At 49.3% G+C, this 25,231-nt stretch overlaps 1 protein-coding gene across 3 annotated transcripts in view; it reads right to left on the bottom strand.

Moving 5' to 3' along the window:
* Positions 1–25,231, bottom strand: part of SREK1 (splicing regulatory glutamic acid and lysine rich protein 1) — a 423,414-nt gene that overhangs the window by 118,005 nt on the left and 280,178 nt on the right. The window lies entirely within an intron of this gene.

Genomic DNA, 25,231 nt, shown 5'->3' with positions numbered 1-25,231 from the left:
CGGGTGCAGTGTTGCAAGTCTCACGCTTCTTGCGGGGAGATTGCAGGGTTCTTTAAAGCTGCTTCTTTGGATAAAGTTGCAGTCTTTTTGGAGCAGGTCCGCTGTCCTCTGGAGTTTCTTGTCGTCGTCGAAGCAGAGCAGTCCTCAGAGGATTCAGAGGTCGCTGGTCCCTTTGGAAGGCGTCGCTGGAGCAGAGTTCTTTGGAAGGCAGGAGACAGGCCGGTGAGTTTCTGGAGCCAAGGCAGTTGTTGTCTTCTGGTCTTCCTCTGCAGGGGTTTTCAGCTAGGCAGTCCTTCTTGTTGTTGCAGGAATCTAATTTTCTAGGGTTCAGGGTAGCCCTTAAATACTAAATTTAAGGGCGTGTTTAGGTCTGGGGGGTTAGTAGCCAATGGCTACTAGCCCTGAGGGTGGGTACACCCTCTTTGTGCCTCCTCCCAAGGGGAGGGGGGTCACAATCCTAACCCTATTGGGGGAATCCTCCATCTGCAAGATGGAGGATTTCTAAAAGTTAGAGTCACCTCAGCTCAGGACACCTTAGGGGCTGTCCTGACTGGCCAGTGACTCCTCCTTGTTACTTTCTTTGTTCCCTCCAACCTTGCCGCCAAAAGTGGGGGCCGTGGCCGGAGGGGGCGGGCAACTCCACTAAGCTGGAGTGCCCTGCTGGGCTGTGACAAAGGGGTGAGCCTTTGAGGCTCACCGCCAGGTGTCACAGCTCCTGCCTGGGGGAGGTGTTAGCATCTCCACCCAGTGCAGGCTTTGTTACTGGCCTCAGAGTGACAAAGGCACTCTCCCCATGGGGCCAGCAACATGTCTCTAGTGTGGCAGGCTGCTGGAACTAGTCAGCCTACACAGACTGTCGGTTAAGTTTCAGGGGGCACCTCTAAGGTGCCCTCTGGGGTGTATTTTGCAATAAAATGTACACTGGCATCAGTGTGCATTTATTGTGCTGAGAAGTTTGATACCAAACTTCCCAGTTTTCAGTGTAGCCATTATGGTGCTGTGGAGTTCGTGTTTGACAAACTCCCAGACCATATACTCTTATGGCTACCCTGCACTTACAATGTCTAAGGTTTTGTTTAGACACTGTAGGGGTACCATGCTCATGCACTGGTACCCTCACCTATGGTATAGTGCACCCTGCCTTAGGGCTGTAAGGCCTGCTAGAGGGGTGTCTTACCTATACTGCATAGGCAGTGAGAGGCTGGCATGGCACCCTGAGGGGAGTGCCATGTCGACTTACTCGTTTTGTCCTCACTAGCACACACAAGCTGGCAAGCAGTGTGTCTGTGCTGAGTGAGAGGTCTCCAGGGTGGCATAAGACATGCTGCAGCCCTTAGAGACCTTCCTTGGTATCAGGGCCCTTGGTACTAGAAGTACCAGTTACAAGGGACTTATCTGGATGCCAGGGTCTGCCAATTGTGGATACAAAAGTACAGGTTAGGGAAAGAACACTGGTGCTGGAGCCTGGTTAGCAGGCCTCAGCACACTTTCAATTGTAAACATAGCATCAGCAAAGGCAAAAAGTCAGGGGGCAACCATGCCAAGGAGGCATTTCCTTACACAACCCCCCCCCCCAAACGAAAGAGGATGAGACTAACCTTTCCCAAGAGAGTCTTCATTTTCTAAGTGGAAGAACCTGGAAAGGCCATCTGCATTGGCATGGGCAGTCCCAGGTCTGTGTTCCACTATAAAGTCCATTCCCTGTAGGGAGATGGACCACCTCAACAGTTTAGGATTTTCACCTTTCATTTGCATCAGCCATTTGAGAGGTCTGTGGTCAGTTTGAACTAGGAAGTGAGTCCCAAAGAGGTATGGTCTCAGCTTCTTCAGGGACCAAACCACAGCAAAGGCCTCCCTCTCAATGGCACTCCAACGCTGCTCCCTGGGGAGTAACCTCCTGCTAATGAAAGCAACAGGCTGGTCAAGGCCATCATCATTTGTTTGGGACAAAACTGCCCCTATCCCATGTTCAGAGGCATCTGTCTGCACAATGAACTGCTTAGAATAATCTGGAGCTTTTAGAACTGGTGCTGAGCACATTGCTTGTTTCAGGGTGTCAAAGGCCTGTTGGCATTCCACAGTCCAGTTCACTTTCTTGGGCATTTTCTTGGAGGTGAGTTCAGTGAGGGCTGTCACAATGGATCCATATCCCTTCACAAACCTCCTGTAATACCCAGTCAAGCCAAGGAATGCCCTGACTTGAGTCTGGGTTTTTGGAGCTACCCAGTCCAGAATAGTCTGGATCTTGGGTTGGAGTGGCTGAACTTGGCCTCCACCTACAAGGTGGCCCAAGTAAACCACAGTTCCCTGCCCTATCTGGCATTTGGATGCCTTGATAGAGAGGCCTGCAGATTGCAGAGCCTTCAAAACCTTCTTCAGGTGGACCAGGTGATCCTGCCAGGTGGAGCTAAAGACAGCAATATCATCAAGATAAGCTGTGCTAAAGGACTCCAAACCAGCAAGGACTTGATTCACCAACCTTTGAAAGGTGGCAGGGGCATTCTTTAAACCAAAGGGCATAACAGTAAACTGATAATGCCCATCAGGTGTGGAGAATGCTGTTTTCTCTTTTGCTCCAGGTGCCATTTTTATTTGCCAGTACCCTGCTGTCAAGTCAAAGGTACTCAAGAATTTGGCAGCACCTAATTTGTCTATGAGCTCATCAGCTCTAGGAATTGGATGAGCATCTGTCTTGGTGACAGAGTTGAGCCCTCTGTAGTCCACACAAAACCTCATCTCTTTCTTTCCATCTTTGGTGTGAGGTTTGGGGACTAAGACCACTGGGCTAGCCCAGGGGCTGTCAGAGCGCTCAATTACTCCCAATTCCAGCATCTTGTGGACTTCCACCTTGATGCTTTCCTTAACATGGTCAGACTGTCTAAAAATGTTGTTTTTGACAGGCATGCTGTCTCCTGTGTCCACATCATGGGTACACAGGTGTGTCTGACCAGGGGTTAGGGAGAAGAGTTCGGGAAACTGTTGTAGGACTCTCCTACAATCAGCTTGCTGTTGGCCAGAGAGGGTGTCTGAGTAGATCACTCCATCTACTGAGCCATCTTTTGGGTCTGATGACAGAAGATCAGGGAGAGGTTCACTCTCTGCCTCCTGATCCTCATCTGTTACCATCAACAGATTCACATCAGCCCTGTCATGGAAGAGTTTAAGGCGGTTCACATGGATCACCATCTTGGGGCTCCTGCTTGTGCCCAGGTCCACCAGGTAGGTGACCTGACTCTTCCTTTCTAGCACTGGGTAAGGGCCACTCCATTTGTCCTGAAGTGCCCTGGGAGCCACAGGCTCCAGAACCCAGACTTTCTGCCCTGGTTGGAACTCAACCATTGCAGCCTTTTGGTCATACCAAAACTTCTGGAGCTGTTGGCTGGCCTCAAGGTTTTTGGTTGCCTTTTCCATGTACTCTGCCATTCTAGAGCGAAGGCCAAGTACATAGTCCACTATGTCTTGTTTAGGCTCATGAAGAGGTCTCTCCCAGCCTTCTTTAACAAGAGCAAGTGGTCCCCTTACAGGGTGACCAAACAGAAGTTCAAAGGGTGAGAATCCTACTCCCTTCTGTGGCACCTCTCTGTAAGCAAAAAGCAGACATGGCAAGAGGACATCCCATCTCCTTTTGAGTTTTTCTGGGAGCCCCATGATCATGCCTTTTAATGTCTTGTTGAATCTCTCAACTAAGCCATTAGTTTGTGGATGGTATGGTGTAGTGAATTTGTAAGTCACCCCACACTCATTCCACATGTGTTTTAGGTATGCTGACATGAAGTTGGTACCTCTGTCAGACACCACCTCCTTAGGGAAACCCACTCTGGTAAAGATACCAATGAGGGCCTTGGCTACTGCAGGGGCAGTAGTCGACCTAAGGGGAATAGCTTCAGGATACCTAGTAGCATGATCCACTACTACTAGGATGTACATATTTCCTGAGGCTGTGGGAGGTTCCAGTGGACCAACTATGTCCACACCCACTCTTTCAAAGGGGACCCCCACCACTGGAAGTGGAATGAGGGGGGCCTTTGGGTGCCCACCTGTCTTACCACTGGATTGACAGGTGGGGCAGGAGAGGCAAAACTCCTTAACCTTCTGGGACATATTGGGCCAGTAGAAGTGGTTGACTAACCTCTCCCACGTCTTGGATTGTCCCAAATGCCCAGCAAGGGGAATATCATGGGCTAAGGTCAGAATAAACTCTCTGAACGACTGAGGCACTACCACTCTCCTAGTGGCACCAGGTTTGGGGTCTCTGGCCTCAGTGTACAGGAGTCCATCTTCCCAATAGACCCTATGTGTTCCATTTTTCTTGCCCTTGGACTCTTCAGCAGCTTGCTGCCTAAGGCCTTCAAGAGAGGGACAGGTTTCTTGTCCCTTACACAGCTCTTCCCTTGAGGGTCCCCCTGGGCCTAAGAGCTCAACCTGATAAGGTTCAAGCTCCAAAGGCTCAGTTCCCTCAGAGGGCAGAACTTCTTCCTGAGAAGAGAGGTTCTCTTTTTCTGACTGTGTTGCAGTTGGTTTCCCAACTGACTTTCCTTTTCTCTTGGTAGGCTGGGCCATTTTTCCAGACTCCAGCTCTACTTTTTCACCCTGTGCCTTGCATTGTGCTCTTGTTTTTACACACACCAGTTCAGGGATACCCAGCATGGCTGCATGGGTTTTTAGTTCTACCTCAGCCCATGCTGAGGACTCCAGGTCATTTCCAAGCAGACAGTCTACTGGGATGTTTGAGGAGACCACCACCTGTTTCAGGCCATTGACCCCTCCCCATTCTAAAGTTACCATTGCCATGGGATGTGCTTTAGTCTGATTGTCAGCGTTGGTGACTGTATAAGTTTTTCCAGTCAGGTATTGGCCAGGGGAAACCAGTTTCTCTGTCACCATGGTGACACTGGCACCTGTATCCCTCAGGCCCTCTACACTTGTCCCATTAATAAAGAGCTGCTGCCTGTATTTTTGCATGTTAGGCGGCCAGGTAGGTAGTGTGGCTAAATCCATCCCACCCTCAGAGACTAGAGTAGCTTCAGTGTGGACCCTGATTTGCTCTGGGCACACTGTTGATCCCACTTGGAGACTAGCCATTCCAGTGTTACCTGGATTGGAGTTTGGAGTGGAACTTTTCTTGGGACAGGCCTTGTCTCCAGTTTGGTGTCCAGACTGACTACAGTTTCGACACCAGGCCTTTTTGGGATCAAAGTTTTTACCCTTGTACCCAGGATTGTTTTGTGAAGAGGCTCTGGGCCCACCCTCCTGTGCAGGTTTTTGGGGGCCTGTAGAAGACTCTTTACTATTTTTTAGTTTTGGCTGTCTCACCACCCTTCCCCTGGGGAGGTTTTGTGACCCCTTTCTTTTGGTCACCCCCTGTGGAAGTTTTGGACACCCTAGTCTTGACCCAATGGTCTGCCTTCTTTCCCAATTCTTGGGGAGAAATTGGTCCTAGGTCCACCAGATGCTGATGCAGTTTGTCATTGAAACAATTACTTAACAGGTGTTCCTTCACAAATAAATTGTACAGCCCATCATAATTACTTACACCACTGCCTTGAATCCAACCATCTAGTGTTTTTACTGAGTAGTCTACAAAGTCAACCCAGGTCTGGCTCGAGGATTTTTGAGCCCCCCTGAATCTAATCCTACACTCCTCAGTGGAGAATCCAAAGCCCTCAATCAGGGTACCCTTCATGAGGTCATAAGATTCTGCATCTTTTCCAGAGAGTGTGAGGAGTCTATCCCTACACTTTCCTGTGAACATTTCCCAAAGGAGAGCACCCCAGTGAGATCTGTTCACTTTTCTGGTTACACAAGCCCTCTCAAAAGCTGTGAACCATTTGGTGATGTCATCACCATCTTCATATTTAGTTACAATCCCTTTAGGGATTTTCAACATGTCAGGAGAATCTCTGACCCTATTTATGTTGCTGCCACCATTGATGGGTCCTAGGCCCATCTCTTGTCTTTCCCTCTCTATGGCTAGGATCTGTCTTTCCAAAGCCAATCTTTTGGCCATCCTGGCTAACTGGATGTCCTCTTCACTGGAGTTTTCCTCAGTGATTTCAGAGTTGTTGGTCCCTCCTGTGAGGGAACCTGCATCTCTGACTATTATTTGTGGAGTCAGGGCTTGAGAAGCCCTGCTCTCCCTAAGTAGGACTGGAGGGGGGGAATTTCCCTCCAAGTCACTATCTTCATCCTCTGAGTTGCCACCCTCAGAGGGGTTGGCCTTTTCAAACTCTGCCAAAAGCTCCTGGAGCTGTACTTTGGTAGGTTTGGGGCCCATTGTTATTTTCTTTAGTTTACAGAGTGACCTTAGCTCTCTCATCTGTAGATGGAGGTAAGGTGTGGTGTCGAGTTCCACCACAGTCACATCTGTGCTAGACATTTTGCTTCTAAAAGTTGGAATACTTTTTAAGAATCTACTACTGGTTCTAGAATCTAATTCAAACTTTTACAAACTTTTAAACTCTAAAAGAAATGCTAAACAGGATCTAACACAAGGCCCTAGCAGGTCTTTTAAGAATTTAGAAAACTTTTCAAATTGCAAAAATCAATTTCTAATGACAATTTTGGAATTTGTCGTGTGATCAGGTATTGGCTGAGTAGTCCAGCAAATGCAAAGTCTTGTACCCCACCGCTGATCCACCAATGTAGGAAGTTGGCTCTGCATGTGCTATTTCAAAGTAAGGAATAGCATGCACAGAGTCCAAGGGTTCCCCTTAGAGGTAAAATAGTGGTAAAAATAGATAATACTAATGCTCTATTTTGTGGTAGTGTGGTCGAGCAGTAGGCTTATCCAAGGAGTAGTGTTAAGCATTTGTTGTACATACACATAGACAATAAATGAGGTACACACACTCAGAGACAAATCCAGCCAATAGGTTTTGTTATAGAAAAATATCTTTTCTTAGTTTATTTTAAGAACCACAGGTTCAAATTTAACATGTAATATCTTGTTTGAAAGGTATTGCAGGTAAGTACATTAGGAACTTTGAATCATTTCAATTGCATGTATACTTTTCAAGTTATTCACAAATAGCTACTTTAACAGTGGACACTTAGTGCAATTTTCACAGTTCCTGGGGGAGGTAAGTTTTTGTTAGTTTTACCAGGTAAGTAAGACACTTACAGGGTTCAGTTCTTGGTCCAAGGTAGCCCACCGTTGGGGGTTCAGAGCAACCCCAAAGTTACCACACCAGCAGCTCAGGGCCGGTCAGGTGCAGAGTTCAAAGTGGTGCCCAAAACGCATAGGCTTCAATGGAGAGAAGGGGGTGCCCCGGTTCCAGTCTGCCAGCAGGTAAGTACCCGCGTCTTCGGAGGGCAGACCAGGGGGGTTTTGTAGGGCACCGGGGGGGACACAAGCCCACACAGAAATTTCACCCTCAGCGGCGCGGGGGCGGCCGGGTGCAGTGTTAGAACAAGCGTCGGGTTCGCAATGGAAGTCAATGAGAGATCAAGGGATCTCTTCAGCGCTGCAGGCAGGCAAGGGGGGGCTTCCTCGGGGAAACCTCCACTTGGGCGAGGGAGAGGGACTCCTGGGGGTCACTTCTGCAGTGAAAGTCCGGTCCTTCAGGTCCTGGGGGCTGCGGGTGCAGGGTCTTTTCCAGGCGTCGGGACTTAGGTTTCAGAGAGTCGCGGTCAGGGGAAGCCTCGGGATTCCCTCTGCAGGCGGCGCTGTGGGGACTCAGGGGGGACAGGTTTTGGTACTCACAGTCGTAGAGTAGTCCGGGGGTCCTCCCTGAGGTGTTGGTTCTCCACCAGCCGAGTCGGGGTCGCCGGGTGCAGTGTTGCAAGTCTCACGCTTCTTGCGGGGAGATTGCAGGGTTCTTTAAAGCTGCTTCTTTGGATAAAGTTGCAGTCTTTTTGGAGCAGGTCCGCTGTCCTCGGGAGTTTCTTGTCGTCGGAGCAGGGCAGTCCTCAGAGGATTCAGAGGTCGCTGGTCCCTTTGGAAGGAGTCGCTGGAGCAGAGTTCTTTGGAAGGCAGGAGACAGGCCGGTGAGTTTCTGGAGCCAAGGCAGTTGTTGTCTTCTGGTCTTCCTCTGCAGGGGTTTTCAGCTGGGCAGTCCTTGTTGTTGTTGTTGCAGGAATCTACATTCTTGGGTTCAGGGTAGCCCTTAAATACTAAATTTAAGGGCGTGTTTAGGTCTGGGGGGTTAGTAGCCAATGGCTACTAGCCCTGAGGGTGGGTACACCCTCTTTGTGCCTCCTCCCAAGGGGAGGGGGTCACAATCCTAACCCTATTGGGGGAATCCTCCATCTGCAAGATAGGGTATTTCTAAAAGTTAGAGTCACCTCAGCTCAGGACACCTTAGGGGCTGTCCTGACTGGCCAGTGACTCCTCCTTGTTATTCTCATTATTTTCTCCGGCCTTGCCGCCTAAAGTGGGGCCTGGCCGGAGGGGGCGGGCAACTCCACTAGCTGGAGTGTCCTGCTGGGTTGGCACAAAGGAGGTGAGCCTTTGAGGCTCACCGCCAGGTGTGACAATTCCTGCCTGGGGGAGGTGTTAGCATCTCCACCCAGTGCAGGCTTTGTTACTGGCCTCAGAGTGACAAAGGCACTCTCCCCATGGGGCCAGCAACCTGTCTCGGTTTGTGGCAGGCTGCTAAAACTAGTCAGCCTACACAGATAGTCGGTTAAGTTTCAGGGGGCACCTCTAAGGTGCCCTCTGTGGTGTATTTTACAATAAAATGTACACTGGCATCAGTGTGCATTTATTGTGCTGAGAAGTTTGATACCAAACTTCCCAGTTTTCAGTGTAGCCATTATGGTGCTGTGGAGTTCGTGTTTGACAGACTCCCAGACCATATACTCTTATGGCTACCCTGCACTTACAATGTCTAAGGTTTTGTTTAGACACTGTAGGGGTACCATGCTCATGCACTGGTACCCTCACCTATGGTATAGTGCACCCTGCCTTAGGGCTGTAAGGCCTGCTAGAGGGGTGTCTTACCTATACTGCATAGGCAGTGAGAGGCTGGCATGGCACCCTGAGGGGAGTGCCATGTCGACTTACTCGTTTTGTCTTCACTAGCACACACAAGCTGGCAAGCAGGGTGTCTGTGCTGAGTGAGAGGTCTCCAGGGTGGCATAAGACATGCTGCAGCCCTTAGAGACCTTCCTTGGCATCAGGGCCCTTGGTACTAGAAGTACCAGTTACAAGGGACTTATCTGGATGCCAGGGTCTGCCAATTGTGGATACAAAAGTACAGGTTAGGGAAAGAACACTGGTGCTGGGGTCTGGTTAGCAGGCCTCAGCACACTTTCAATTGTAAACATAGCATCAGCAAAGGCAAAAAGTCAGGGGGCAACCATGCCAAGGAGGCATTTCCTTACACTTTGTCACTCTGAGGCCAGTAACAAAGCCTGCACTGAGTGGAGATGCTAACACCTCCCCCAGGCAGGAGCTGTAACACCTGGCTGTGAGCCTCAAAGGCTCACCCCCTTTGTTCCAGCACCGCAGGGCACTCCAGCTAGTGGAGTTGCCCGCCCCCTCCGGCCACAGCCCCACTTTTGGCGGCAAGGCCGGAGAAAATAATGAGAATAACAAGGAGGAGTCACTGGCCAGTCAGGACAGCCCCTAAGGTGTCCTGAGCTGAAGTGACTCTAACTTTTAGAAATCCTTCATCTTGCAGATGGAGGATTCCCCCAATAGGGATAGGATTGTGACCCCCTCCCCTTGGGAGGAGGCACAAAGAGGGTGTACCCACCCTCAGGGCTAGTAGCCATTGGCTACTAACCCCCCCCCAGACCTAAACACGCCCTTAAATTTAGTATTTAAGGGCTTCCCTGAACCTAAGAATTTAGATTCCTGCAACTTACCGAAGAAGAGGACTGCTGAGCTGAAAGACCCCTGCAGAAGAAGAAAAGAAGACACCAACTGCTTTGGCCCCAGTCCTACCGGCCTGTCTCCTGCCTTCTAAAGAAACCTGCTCCAGCGACGCTTTCCCCAGGACCAGCGACCTCTGAATCCTTAGAGGACTGCTCTGCTTCAAGAGGAACAAGAAACTCCAGAGGACAGCGGCCCTGTTCCAAAAAGACTGCAACTTTGTTACAGAGGAGCAGATTTAAAGACCCCTGCAATCCCCGCAAGAAGCGTGAGACTTGCAACACTGCACCCGGCGACCCCGACTCGACTGGTGGAGAACCAACACCTCAGGGAGGCCCCTCCGGCGACTCCAAGAGTGTGAATAACCAAAGTTGTCCCCCCTGAGCCCCCACAGCGACGCCTGCAGAGGGAATCCAGAGGCTCCCCCTGACCGCGACTGCCTGACTCTGAAATCCCGACGGCTGGAAAAGACCCTGCACCCGCAGCCCCCAGCACCTGAAGGATCGGAACTCCAGTGCAGGAGTGACCCCCAGGAGGCCCTCTCCCTTGCCCAGGTGGTGGCTACCCCGAGGAGCCCCCCCCCCCCCCCCCCCCCTTGCCTGCCTGCACCGCTGAAGAGACCCCTTGGTCTCCCATTGACTCCCATTGGAAACCCGACGCTTGTTTGCACACTGCACCCGGCCGCCCCCGCGCTGCTGAGGGTGTACTTTTTGCGTGGACTTGTGTCCCCCCCGGTGCCCTACAAAATCCCCCTGGTCTGCCCCCCAAAGACGCGGGTACTTACCTGCTGGCAGACCGGAACCGGGGCACCCCCTTCTCTCCATTGAAGCCTATGCGTTTTGGGCACCACTTTGACCTGTGCACCTGACCGGCCCTGAGCTGCTGGTGTGGTGACTTTGGGGTTGCTCTGAACCCCCAACGGTGGGCTACCTTGGACCCCAATCTTAACCCCGCAGGTGGTTTACTTACCTGCAAAAACTAACATTACTTTACCTCCCCCAGGAACTGTGAAAATTGCACTGTGTCCACTTTTAAAACAGCTAAATGTGTTTTATGTAAAAAGCATATATGCTATTGTAATTATTCAAAGTTCCTAAAGTACTTACCTGCAATACCTTTCAAATGAGATATTACATGTAGAATTTGAACCTGTGGTTCTTAAAATATAACAAAAACCTATTGGCCTGGAATTGTTTCTGAGTGTGTGTTCCTCATTTATGCCTGTGTGTATGTACAACAAATGCTTAACACTACTCCTTTGATAAGCCTACTGCTCGACCACACTACCACCAAATAGAGCATTAGTATTATCTCTTTTTGCCACTATTATACCTCTAAGGGGAACCCTTGGACTCTGTGCATACTATTCCTTACTTGGAAATAGTGCATACAGAGCCAACTTCCTGCAGTGGGTGACTCCTAGAAGTAAAGAAAAGGAGTCCTGTGTAGGTCCCCAAAATCCTGTGCAGTTGGGTGGGCCCCAAGACACTTCCCAAAACAAAAGTGGGTACCAGGGTAAGAACTGGAATGCCACAACTATAGACAGACAGGGCACCACACCAAGGACACTTCTTCCCCCAATAAGAAACCCCCTACCAAAACCCCAGGGGTGACCAGTATAGCCGTTTGGGATGACTCCTCAGTTGAGGAGGTCCTCATAGCCTTCAACTGGAAAATTGGCCCAACAGGTGAGTTGGAGATTCTAGAGGGAAGTAGACCCAAGGGGAGGGGGTCACAATCCTAACCCTATTGGGGGAATCCTCCATCTGCAAGATGGAGGATTTCTAAAAGTTAGAGTCACCTCAGCTCAGGACACCTTAGGGGCTGTCCTGACTGGCCAGTGACTCCTCCTTGTTATTCTCATTATTTTCTCCGGCCTTGCCGCCAAAAGTGGGGGCCGGGGCCGTAGGGGGCGGGCAACTCCACTAGCTGGAGTGTCCTGCGGTGCTGTGACAAAGGGGTGAGCCTTTGAGGCTCACCGCCAGGTGTTACAGCTCCTGCCTGGGGGAGGTGTTAGTATCTCCACCCAGTGCAGGCTTCGTTACTGGCCTCAGAGTGACAAAGGCACTCTCCCCATGGGGCCAGCAACATGTCTCTAGTGTGGCAGGCTGCTGGAACTAGTCAGCCTACACAGACAGTCGGTTAAGTTTCAGGGGGCACCTCTAAGGTGCCCTCTGGGGTGTATTTTGCAATAAAATGTACACTGGCATCAGTGTGCATTTATTGTGCTGAGAAGTTAGATACCAAACTTCCCAGTTTTCAGTGCAGCCATTATGGTGCTGTGGAGTTCGTGTAAAACAGACTCCCAGACCATATACTCTTATGGCTACCCTGCACTTACAATGTCTAAGGTTTTGCTTAGACACTGTAGGGGCACAGTGCTCATGCACTGGTACCCTCACCTATGGTATAGTGCACCCTGCCTTAGGGCTGTAAGGCCTGCTAGAGGGGTGTCTTACCTATACTGCATAGGCAGTGAGAGGCTGGCATGGCACCCTGAGGGGAGTGCCTTGTCGACTTACTCATTTTGTTCTCACTAGCACACACAAGCTGGTAAGCAGTGTGTCTGTGCTGAGTGAGGGGTCTCTAGGGTGGCATAATACATGCTGCAGCCCTTAGAAACCTTCCCTGGCATCAGGGCCCTTGGTACCAGAGGTACCAGTTACAAGGGACTTATCTGGATGCCAGGGTGTGCCGATTGTGGAATCAAAAGTACAGGTTAGGGAAAGAACACTGGTGCTGGGGCCTGGTTAGCAGGCCTCAGCACACTTTCAATTCAAAACATAGCATCAGCAAAGGCAAAAAGTCAGGGAGTAACCATGCCAAGGAGGCATTTCCTTACACAACCCCCCCCCCCCCAAACGAAAGAGGATGAGACTAACCTTTCCCAAGAGAGTCTTCAAGTGGAAGAACCTGGAAAGGCCATCTGCATTGGCATGGGCAGTCCCAGGTCTGTGTTCCACTATAAAGTCCATTCCCTGTAGGTAGATGGACCACCTCAACAGTTTTGGATTTTCACCTTTCATTTGCATCAGCCATTTGAGAGGTCTGTGGTCAGTTTGAACTAGGAAGTGAGTCCCAAAGAGGTATGGTCTCAGCTTCTTCAGGGACCAAACCACAGCAAAGGCCTCCCTCTCAATGGCACTCCAACGCTGCTCCCTGGGTAGTAACCTCCTGCTAATGAAAGCAACAGGCTGGTCAAGGCCATCATCATTTGTTTGGGACAAAACTGCCCCTATCCCATGTTCAGAGGCATCTGTCTGCACAATGAACTGCTTAGAATAATCTGGAGCTTTTAGAACTGGTGCTGAGCACATTGCTTGTTTCAGGGTGTCAAAGGCCTGCTGGCATTCTACAGTCCAGTTCACTTTCTTGGGCATTTTCTTGGAGGTGAGTTCAGTGAGGGCTGTCACAATGGATCCATATCCCTTCACAAACCTCCTGTAATACCCAGTCAAGCCAAGGAATGCCCTGACTTGAGTCTGGGTTTTTGGAGCTACCCAGTCCAGAATAGTCTGGATCTTGGGTTGGAGTGGCTGAACTTGGCCTCCACCTACAAGGTGGCCCAAGTAAACCACAGTTCCCTGTCCTATCTGGCATTTGGATGCCTTGATAGAGAGGCCTGCAGATTGCAGAGCCTTCAAAACCTTCTTCAGGTGGACCAGGTGATCCTGCCAGGTGGAGCTAAAGACAGCAATATCATCAAGATAAGCTGTGCTAAAGGCCTCCAAACCAGCAAGGACTTGATTCACCAACCTTTGGAAGGTGGCAGGGGCATTCTTTAAACCAAAGGGCATAACAGTAAACTGATAATGCCCATCAGGTGTGGAGAATGCCGTTTTCTCTTTTGCTCCAGGTGCCATTTTTATTTGCCAGTACCCTGCTGTCAGGTCAAAGGTACTTAAGAATTTGGCAGCACCTAATTTGTCTATGAGCTCATCAGCTCTAGGAATTGGATGGGCGTCTGTCTTGGTGACAGAGTTGAGCCCCCTGTAGTCCACACAAAACCTCATCTCTTTCTTTCCATCTTTGGTGTGAGGTTTGGGGACTAAGACCACTGGGCTAGCCCAGGGGCTGTCAGAGCGCTCAATTACTCCCAATTCCAGCATCTTGTGGACTTCCACCTTGATGCTTTCCTTAACATGGTCAGACTGTCTAAAAATTTTGTTTTTGACAGGCATGCTGTCTCCTGTGTCCACATCATGGGTACACAGGTGTGTCTGACCAGGGGTTAGGGAGAAGAGTTCAGGAAACTGTTGTAGGACTCTCCTACAATCAGCTTGCTGTTGGCCAGAGAGGGTGTCTGAGAATCACTCCATCTACTGAGCCATCTTTTGGGTCTGATGACAGAAGATCAGGGAGAGGTTCACTCTCTGCCTCCTGATCCTCATCTGTTACCATCAACAGATTTACATCAGCCCTGTCATGGAAGAGCTTAAGGCGGTTCACATGGATCACCCTCTTGGGGCTCCTGCTTGTGCCCAGGTCCACCAGGTAGGTGACCTGACTCTTCCTTTCTAGCACTGGGTAAGGGCCACTCCATTTGTCCTGAAGTGCCCTGGGAGCCACAGGCTCCAGAACCCAGACTTTCTGCCCTGGTTGGAACTCAACCATTGCAGCCTTTTGGTCATACCAAAACTTCTGGAGCTGTTGGCTGGCCTCAAGGTTTTTTGCTTGCCTTTTCCATGTACTCTGCCATTCTAGAGCGAAGGCCAAGTACATAGTCCACTATGTCCTGTTTAGGCTCATGAAGAGGTCTCTCCCAGCCTTCTTTAACAAGAGCAAGTGGTCCCCTTACAGGGTGACCAAACAGAAGTTCAAAGGGTGAGAATCCTACTCCCTTCTGTGGCACCTCTCGGTAAGCGAAAAGCAGACATGGCAAGAGGACATCCCATCTCCTTTTGAGCTTTTCTGGGAGCCCCATGATCATGCCTTTTAATGTCTTGTTGAATCTCTCAACTAAGCCATTAGTTTGTGGATGGTATGGTGTAGTGAATTTGTAAGTCACCCCACACTCATTCCACATGTGTTTTAGGTATGCTGACATGAAGTTGGTACCTCTGTCAGACACCACATCCTTAGGGAAACCCACTCTGGTAAAAATACCAATGAGGGCCTTGGCTACTGCAGGGGCAGTAGTCGACCTAAGGGGAATAGCTTCAGGACACCTAGTAGCATGATCCACTACTACTAGGATATACGTATTTCCTGAGGCTGTGGGAGGTTCTAGTGGACCAACTATGTCCACACCCACTCTTTCAAAGGGGACCCCCACCACTGGAAGTGGAATGAGGGGGGCCTTTGGATGCCCACCTGTCTTACCACTGGCTTGACAGGTGGGGCAGGAGAGGCAAAACTCCTTAACCTTGTGGGACATATTGGGCCAGTAGAAGTGGTTGACTAACCTCTCCCACATCTTGGTTTGTCCCAAATGCCCAGCAAGGGGAATATCATGGGCTAAGGTCAGGATAAACTCTCTGAACGACTGAGGCACTACCACTCTCCTAGTGGCACCAGGTTTGGGGTCTCTGGCCTCAGTGTACAGGAGTCCATCTTCCCAATAGACCCTATGTGTTCCATTTTTCTTGCCCTTGGACTCTTCAGCAGCTTGCTGCCTAAGGCCTTCAAGAGAGGGACAGGTTTCTTGTCTTTTACACAGCTCCTCCCTTGAGGGTCCCCCTGGGCCTAAGAGCTCAACCTGATAAGGTTCAAGCTCCAAAGGCTCAGTTCCCTCAGAGGGCAGAACTTCTTCCTGAGAAGAGAGGTTCTCTTTTCCTGACTGTGTTGCAGTTGGTTTCCCAACTGACTTTCCTTTTCTCTTGGTAGGCTGGGCCTTTCTTCCAGACTCCAGCTCTACTTTTTCACCCTGTGCCTTGCACTGTGCTCTCGTTTTTACACACACCAGTTCAGGGATACCCAGCATGGCTGCATGGGTTTTTAGTTCTACCTCAGCCCATGCTGAGGACTCCAGGTCATTTCCAAGCAGACAGTCTACTGGGATGTTTGAGGAGACCACCACCTGTTTCAGGCCATTGACCCCTCCCCATTCTAAAGTTACCATTGCCATGGGATGTGCTTTAGTCTGATGGTCAGCGTTGGTGACGGTATAGGTTTTTCCAGTCAGGTATTGGCCAGGGGAAACCAGTTTCTCTGTCACCATGGTGACACTGGCACCTGTATCCCTCAGGCCCTCTACACTTGTCCCATTAATAAAGAGCTGCTGCCTGTATTTTTGCATGTTAGGCGGCCAGGCAGCTAGTGTGGCTAAATCCACCCCACCCTCAGAGACTAGAGTAGCTTCAGTGTGGACCCTGATTTGCTCTGGGCACACTGTTGATCCCACTTGGAGACTAGCCATTCCAGTGTTACCTGGATTGGAGTTTGGAGTGGAACTTTTCTTGGGACAGGCCTTGTCTCCAGTTTGGTGTCCAGACTGACTACAGTTCCGACACCAGGCCTTTTTGGGATCAAAGTTTTTACCCTTGTACCCAGGATTGTTTTGTGAAGAGGCTCTGGGCCCACCCTCCTGTGCAGGTTTTTGGGGGCCTGTAGAAGACTCTTTACTATTTTTATTTTTGGTTGTCTCACCACCTTTCCCCTGGGGAGGTTTGTGACCCCTTTCTTTTGGTCACCCCCTGTGGAAGTTTTGGACACCCTAGTCTTGACCCAATGGTCCGCCTTCTTTCCCAATTCTTGAGGAGAAATTGGTCCTAGGTCCACCAGATGCTGATGCAGTTTGTCATTGAAACAATTACTTAACAGGTGTTCCTTCACAAATAAATTGTACAGCCCATCATAATTACTTACACCACTGCCTTGAATCCAACCATCTAGTGTTTTTACTGAGTAGTCTACAAAGTCAACCCAGGTCTGGCTCGAGGATTTTTGAGCCCCCCTGAATCTAATCCTATACTCCTCAGTGGAGAATCCAAAGCCCTCAATCAGGGTACCCTTCATGAGGTCATAAGATTCTGCATCTTTTCCAGAGAGTGTGAGGAGTCTATCCCTACACTTTCCTGTGAACATTTCCCAAAGGAGAGCACCCCAGTGAGATTTGTTCACTTTTCTGGTTACACAAGCCCTCTCAAAAGCTGTGAACCATTTGGTGATGTCATCACCATCTTCATATTTAGTTACAATCCCCTTGGGGATTTTCAACATGTCAGGAGAATCTCTGACCCTAGTTATGTTGCTGCCACCATTAATGGGTCCTAGGCCTATCTCTTGTCTTTCCCTTTCTATGGCTAGGATCTGTCTTTCCAAAGCCAATCTTTTGGCCATCCTGGCTAACTGGATGTCCTCTTCACTGGAGTTATCCTCAGTGATTTCAGAGTTGTTGGTCCCTCCTGTGAGGGAACCTGCATCTCTGACTATTATTTGTGGAGTCAGGGCTTGAGAAGCCCTGTTCTCCCTAAGTAGGACTGGAGGGGGGGAATTTCCCTCCAAGTCACTATCTTCATCCTCTGTGTTGCCATCCTCAGAGGGGTTGGCTTTTTCAAACTCTGCCAAAAGCTCCTGGAGCTGTACTTTGGTAGGTTTGGAGCCCATTGCTATTTTCTTTAGTTTACAGAGTGACCTTAGCTCTCTCATCTGTAGATGGAGGTAAGGTGTGGTGTCGAGTTCCACCACATTCACATCTGTGCTAGACATTATGCTTCTAAAAGTTGGAATACTTTTTAAGAAACTAAACTGGTTCTAGAATCTAATTCAAACTTTTAACAAACTTTTAAACTCTAAAAGAAATGCTAAACAGGATCTAACACAAGGCCCTAGCAGGTCTTTTAAGAATTTAGAAAACTTTTCAAATTGCAAAAATCAATTTCTAATGACAATTTTGGAATTTGTCGTGTGATCAGGTATTGGCTGAGTAGTCCAGCAAATGCAAAGTCTTGTACCCCACCGCTGATCCATCAATGTAGGAAGTTGGCTCTGTATGTGCTATTTCAAAGTAAGGAATAGCATGCACAGAGTCCAAGGGTTCCCCTTAGAGGTAAAATAGTGGTAAAAATAGATAATACTAATGCTCTATTTTGTGGTAGTGTGGTCGAGCAGTAGGCTTATCCAAGGAGTAGTGTTAAGCATTTGTTGTACATACACATAGACAATAAATGAGGTACACACACTCAGAGACAAATCCAGCCAATAGGTTTTGTATAGAAAAATATCTTTTCTTAGTTTATTTTAAGAACCACAGGTTCAAATTTAACATGTAATATCTTGTTTGAAAGGTATTGCAGGTAAGTACATTAGGAACTTTGAATCATTTCAATTGCATGTATACTTTTCAAGTTATTCACAAATAGCTATTTTAAAAGTGGACACTTAGTGCAATTTTCACAGTTCCTGGGGGAGGTAAGTTTTTGTTAGTTTTACCAGGTAAGTAAGACACTTACAGGGTTCAGTTCTTGGTCCAAGGTAGCCCACCGTTGGGGGTTCAGAGCAACCCCAAAGTTACCACACCAGCAGCTCAGGGCCGGTCAGGTGCAGAGTTCAAAGTGGTGCCCAAAACGCATAGGCTTCAATGGAGAGAAGGGGGTGCCCCGGTTCCAGTCTGCCAGCAGGTAAGTACCCGCGTCTTCGGAGGGCAGACCAGGGGGGTTTTGTAGGGCACCGGGGGGGACACAAGCCCACACAGAAATTTCACCCTCAGCGGCGCGGGGGCGGCCGGGTGCAGTGTTAGAACAAGCGTCGGGTTCGCAATGGAAGTCAATGAGAGATCAAGGGATCTCTTCAGCGCTGCAGGCAGGCAAGGGGGGGCTTCCTCGGGGAAACCTCCACTTGGGCAGGGGAGAGGGACTCCTGGGGGTCACTCCTGCAGTGAAAGTCTGGTCCTTCAGGTCCTGGGGGCTGCGGGTGCAGGGTCTTTTCCAGGCATCGGGACTTAGGTTTCAGAGAGTCGCGGTCAGGGGAAGCCTCGGGATTCCCTCTGCAGGCGGCGCTGGGGGGGCTCAGGGGGGACAGGTTTTGGTACTCACAGTCGTAGAGTAGTCCGGGGGTCCTCCCTGAGGTGTTGGTTCTCCACCAGCCGAGTCGGGGTCGCCGGGTGCAGTGTTGCAAGTCTCACGCTTCTTGCGGGGAGATTGCAGGGTTCTTTAAAGCTGCTCCTTTGGATAAAGTTGCAGTCTTTTTGGAGCAGGTCCGCTGTCCTCGGGAGTTTCTTGTCGTCGTCGAAGCAGGGCAGTCCTCAGAGGATTCAGAGGTCACTGGTCCCTTGGGAAGGCGTCGCTGGAGCAGAGTTCTTTGGAAGGCAGGAGACAGGCCGGTGAGTTTCTGGAGCCAAGGCAGTGGTTGTCTTCTGGTCTTCCTCTGCAGGGGTTTTCAGCTAGGCAGTCCTTCTTCTTGTTGTTGCAGGAATATAATTTTCTAGGGTTCAGGGTAGCCCTTAAATACTAAATTTAAGGGCGTGTTTAGGTCTGGGGGGTTAGTAGCCAATGGCTACTAGCCCTGAGGGTGGGTACACCCTCTTTGTGCCTCCTCCCAAGGGGAGGGGGTCACAATCCTAACCCTATTGGGGGAATCCTCCATCTGCAAGATGGAGGATTTCTAAAAGTTAGAGTCACCTCAGCTCAGGACACCTTAGGGGCTGTCCTGACTGGCCAGTGACTCCGCCTTGTTATTCTCATTATTTTCTCCGGCCTTGCCGCCAAAAGTGGGGGCCGGGGCCGGAGGGGGCGGGCAACTCCACTAGCTGGAGTGTCCTGCGGTGCTGTGACAAAGGGGTGAGCCTTTGAGGCTCACAGCCAGGTGTTACAGCTCCTGCCTGGGGGAGGTGTTAGTATCTCCACCCAGTGCAGGCTTTGTTACTGGCCTCAGAGTGACAAAGGCACTCTCCCCATGGGGCCAGCAACATGTCTCTAGTGTGGCAGGCTGCTGGAACTAGTCAGCCTACACAGACAGTCGGTTAAGTTTCAGGGGGCACCTCTAAGGTGCCCTCTGGGGTGTATTTTGCAATAAAATGTACACTGGCATCAGTGTGCATTTATTGTGCTGAGAAGTTTGATACCAAACTTCCCAGTTTTCAGTGCAGCCATTATGGTGCTGTGGAGTTCGTGTAAAACAGACTCCCAGACCATATACTCTTATGGCTACCCTGCACTTACAATGTCTTAGGTTTTGCTTAGACACTGTAGGGGCACAGTGCTCATGCACTGGTACCCTCACCTATGGTATAGTGCACCCTGCCTTAGGGCTGTAAGGCCTGCTAGAGGGGTGTCTTACCTATACTGCATAGGCAGTGAGAGGCTGGCATGGCACCCTGAGGGGAGTGCCATGTCGACTTACTCATTTTGTTCTCACTAGCACACACAAGCTGGTAAGCAGTGTGTCTGTGCTGAGTGAGGGGTCTCTAGGGTGGCATAATACATGCTGCAGCCCTTAGAGACCTTCCCTGGCATCAGGGCCCTTGGTACCAGAGGTACCAGTTACAAGGGACTTATCTGGATGCCAGGGTGTGCCGATTGTGGAATCAAAAGTACAGGTTAGGGAAAGAACACTGGTGCTGGGGCCTGGTTAGCAGGCCTCAGCACACTTTCAATTCAAAACATAGCATCAGCAAAGGCAAAAAGTCAGGGGGTAACCATGCCAAGGAGGCATTTCCTTACAAATGGTACATTTTAGGTGGAAGAACACTGGTGCTGGGGCCTGGTTAGCAGGGTCCCAGCACACTTCTCAGTCAAGTCAGCATCAGTATCAGGCAAAAAGTGGGGGGTAACTGCAACAGGGAGCCATTTCTTTACATGGATACAAAAGTACAGGTTAGGGAAAGAACACTGGTGCTGGGGCCTGGTTAGCAGGCCTCAGCACACTTTCAATTCAAAACATAGCATCAGCAAAGGCAAAAAGTCAGGGGGTAACCATGCCAAGGAGGCATTTCCTTACACCAACTTTCTCCTGGGGAGGCTTTGTAACCACTTGCTTTTGGTCACACCCAGTGGAAGTCTTCGTTACCACAGTCTTGATCCAGTGGTCTGCCTTCTTTCCCACTTCTTGGGGAGAAACTGGACCTAGGACTACCAGATATTGATGCAACCTTTCATTGAAGCAGTTACCTAAAATGTGTTCTTTCATAAACAAATCAGAAAGCCCATCTGTAGGAAGCTGGCTCTGTATATACTATATCATAATGAGATATAGTGTGCACAGAGTCCAGGGGTTCCCAAAGAGTCTTGACAGAGGCAATAATATATAATACTGATGCTCTATTTGGGATAGTGTGGTCAAGCAGTTAGGCTTATCAGAGGGTAGTGTTAAGCATTTGTTGTACACACAAAGGCAATAAATGAAAACAGACACTCAATGACTTAACTCCAGGCCAACAGGTTTTTATATAGAAAAATCTTATTTTGTTAATTTATATTTTATAACCACAAGATTCAAACTGCAGGTAAGTACATTAAATGTAAGGTACTTTGCATAGGTGTAGTTAGAACTTTGAACAAAAACAGTAATGTACACAGTTTTTCATAAAATGGCAATAAGCTATTTTAATAGTGGACACTGCAAATGTCAGCAGTTCCTGGGGGAGGTAAGTACAGTTAGGTTTATACAGTAAGTAAAGTACTTACAAGTTCAATCTCTGGGGTATAGGCAGCCCACCGTTGGGGGGTTCAGTGCAACCCCAAAGCCACAGCAGCAACACACAGGGATGGTCAGGTGCAGAGGTCAAGGCGCCAATGGAGAACAGTGGTGCTCCGGTTCCGGTCTGCTGGCAGGTAAGTACCCACATCGACGGGGAGCAGACCAGAGGGGTTTAGTAGAGCACTGGGGGATGGGGGGTGGGGGGGGGGGGGGGGGGGGGGGAGGTGGGGGTGGGAACCCCAAGTAGGCAGACAAAACATACACTCAGCGGCACAGAGGCGGACGGATGAAGTGGGCAAACAGGGTGTTGCGTTTGTTGTAGGATTCAATGGAGTGGCCAGGGGGTCACTCAGACGTTGCAGGCAGGGCACGGGGGGGGCTTCTCGGGCCAGCCACTGACTGGCCAAGGATGAGGGCTGCCTGCTGGCCACTGCTGCACTGATGGTTGGTTTCTCACGGGCCTGGGGGCTGCGGTGCAGTACTTCTCCAGGCATCGGATATCTTCGTCCTGGGCAGTCACAGTCAGTCGGGTCCTCAGGATTCGCTCTGCAGGCATCGTTATGGGGGTGCAGAGAGGTTAGCACAGGGTAGACATATCGAAGTCCCCCTGGGGATCCTCTCTGGGTTGTTGGTTTCTCTAGACACGGGCCAGTGACGTCGGGTGCAGAGTGGTGTGGACTCACGCTTTTGGAGTGAGGTGGGAGTCCCTTTAAAGATGGTTTCATCTTTCTTTTGTTGGACAGGTCCGCTGGAGTTCTTGATCCTCTGTCGTTGCAGGGCAGTCCTCTGAGTCGGCAAAGGTCCCTGGGCCCGCAGGATGTGTCGCTGGTGCAGGTTCTTTGGAGACAGGTCAGTAGAGCTGGGGCCAAAGCAGTTGTCTTCCTTCTTCTCTGCAGGGTTTTTCAGCTACGCAGTCCTTCTGTGTAGGTCGTCAGGAATCTAAAATACAGGGTTCAGGGTCTGTACGAAGTTGGCTCTGTATATTCTATTTGAAAGTAAGAAATAGTGTGCACAGAGTCCAAGGGTTCCCCTTAGAGGTAAGACAGGGGCAAAAAGAGATAATTCTAATGCTCTATTTTGTGGTAGTGTGGTCGAGCAGTAGGCTTATCAGAGGGTAGTGTTAAGCATTTGTTGTATACACACAGGCAATAAATGAGGAACACACACAAACACTTACTCCAGGCCAATAGGTTTTTATATAGAAAAGTATATTTTCTTAGTTTATTTTAAGAGCCACAGGTTCAAGATTTACAAGTAATACTTCAAATGAAAGGTATTTCACTCAGGTATTCTCTGAACTGTGAATAATCACAATAGCATGTAAAGTTTTGACAACAATCGCAATAAGCTATTTTAAAAGTGGACACTGTGCAAATATTAACAGTTCCTGGGGAGGTAAGTAGAGGTTAAGTTTACAGGTAAGTAAAACACTTACAGAGTTCAAAGTTGGGTCCATGGTAGCCCACTGTTGGGGGTTCAAAGCAACCCCAAAGTTACCACACCAGCAGCAGCTCAGGGCCGGTCAGGTGCAGAGGCCAAAGTGGTTTCTAAAACGCATAGGCTTCAATGGAAATAGGGGTGCCCCGGTTCCAGTCTGCCAGCAGGTAAGTACCCGTGTCCTCGGAGGGCAGACCAGGGGGGTTTTGTAGGGCACCGGGGGGGCTCAGGGTGGTCAACTCTGGCTACACACAGGCTTGCAGTCGCCGGGGAGTCCTCCCTTTAGTGTTAGTTTTCCGCAGGTCGAGCCGGGGGCGTCGGGTGCAGAGTGGAAAGTCTCACGCTTCCGGCAGGAAACGTGGGGTCTTTAAAAGTTGTTTCTTTGTTGCAGAAAGTTGCAGTTTCTTGAACAAGCCCGCTGTTCTCGGGAGCTTCTTGGTCCTTTAGATGCAGGGTAGTCCTCTGAGGCTTCAGAGGTCGCTGGACCCTGCTGGATGCGTCCCTGTTGCAGTTTTCTTCGAAGTAGGGAGACAGGCTGGTGGGGCTGGGGCCAAATCAGTTGTCGTCTCCGTCTTCACTGCACTTTATTGTAAAATACACCCAGAGGGCATCTTAGAGAGTAGCCTTGAACCCTCAACACTGGGCTGCCTATGCCCCAGAACCGAGAGTTTTGCACAGTGTCCGCTTTGAAAATAGATTATTGCCATTTTTACAAAGGCTGTACATGATATTGTTTTCATTCAAAGTTCCTTAAGTATCTAAGTGAAGTACCTTACATTTAAAGTATTAACTGTAAATCTTGAACCTGTGGTTCTTAAAATAAACTAAGAGAAGATTTTTCAATATAAAAACCTATTGGCCTGGAGTAAGTCTTTGAGTGTGTGTTCCTCATTTATTGCATGTGTGTGTACAACAAATGCTTAACACTACCCTCTGATAAGCCTACTGCTTGACCACACTACCACAAAATAGAGCATTAGAATTATCTACTTTTGCCACTATCTTACCTCTAAGGGGAACCCTTGGACTCTGTGCACACTATTTCTTACTTTGAAATAGTATATACAGAGCCAACTTCCTACACCATGTTCGAAGGGAGAGAGCATTAGCACTAGGGTCCTGGTTAGCAGGATCCCAGTGAACAGTCAAACACACTTACAACAGGCAAAAAAAATGAGGGTAACCATGCCAAGAAAGAAGGTACTTCCCTACACACCAGCCTGGTCCATGGATCACGACAGCAGCTGGCCAATACAAGGCTTCCACTGACTTCAGGGAGAGTCCCTTCTCCCCTCTGCTTCCAGGTCCCTTGGTGTAGGTACTCATGTCTTGTGGGTATCCTCGGGTGGGGACACTCTCCAACCTTCCTTCCTGTCTGTTGGTTTCCTCGTGGTCCAATGGGAAGGGTCCTGAATTACACAAACCCCAAACACTACCCCCTGTGTTAGCCTATGGGAAGACTGAGTGGGTAATTAACTTGCACCTGGTCGCTAGGGACACTTACCATACTTACTTCTGGTGTTTTCACCTACCCCCAGCCCCTAGTGAACTTCCATACTTACCTCGGTTTGGTTCACTATTACACATTCCCCCTTGCTTAATATACGGTTTGTTCCCCGACCCCCCCCCCCCCCAATCAGACACTGTACATTTTATATAATTTGTGTGGTTCTTTCTTGTGAGTGAGTTACTGTCCAACTACTGTGGTATTACAAGTGCTTTACATTCCTCCTGGATAAGCTTCAGATGCCTGCCTCAGCTACCTCTAGTGAGATTTTGCTATCTGGACACCTGTTCACTATTACTAAGGGTTTCTTGGACTGAGTATAGGGCACCACACCATAGGAGTACACCATAAACTGAGCCAGCCTCCTACAGTGTTCCTGAGCAAAATTTAATTTTCTTCAACAAACCATCATTTTCCTTCTTCCTTCTCGGTGTTAAGTGAATTATCAGATGTGCTTCTAGACTCAACAGTGGAAAAAGAACTTAAGATGACACACATGTGCTTCTGGGGCTGGATTCTGACATCAGGAGAAGGATGGACCAGGCACTAAATAGAGGCAACAATTTTTGCTGTTAAAAAAAAAAAAAAAAAGACAGAGAGAGGAGACTACAAAAGGAGAGCTCTAGACCCAACCACTAGATCGCAGTAAAATGTACAGTATGTAAATCAAGAAGATTCACACTGCTTAAGTACTGTTTCTTAAACACCTGCTTAATTTGGAAGCCCCAAAATGGAGAGAAATTCAATTAATAGCACATTTTCAACTAATCTGTGCCCCAGTCTTCTCTCAAAAAACAGTACCCCAATTGTGTGGTTAAGCCTATTACCTAACACAAGAACTAAGTGATCAATGGAGCACAATTTAATAGTATACCGTATGGTCTCACTTCCCA

Source organism: Pleurodeles waltl, chromosome 1_1 (genome assembly GCF_031143425.1).
Source record: "Pleurodeles waltl isolate 20211129_DDA chromosome 1_1, aPleWal1.hap1.20221129, whole genome shotgun sequence".
Classification (NCBI taxonomy): Eukaryota; Metazoa; Chordata; class Amphibia; order Caudata; family Salamandridae; genus Pleurodeles; species Pleurodeles waltl.
The sequence above is the reverse complement of the archived record's forward strand: the minus strand, read 5'-3'. Positions and strand labels throughout refer to the sequence as shown.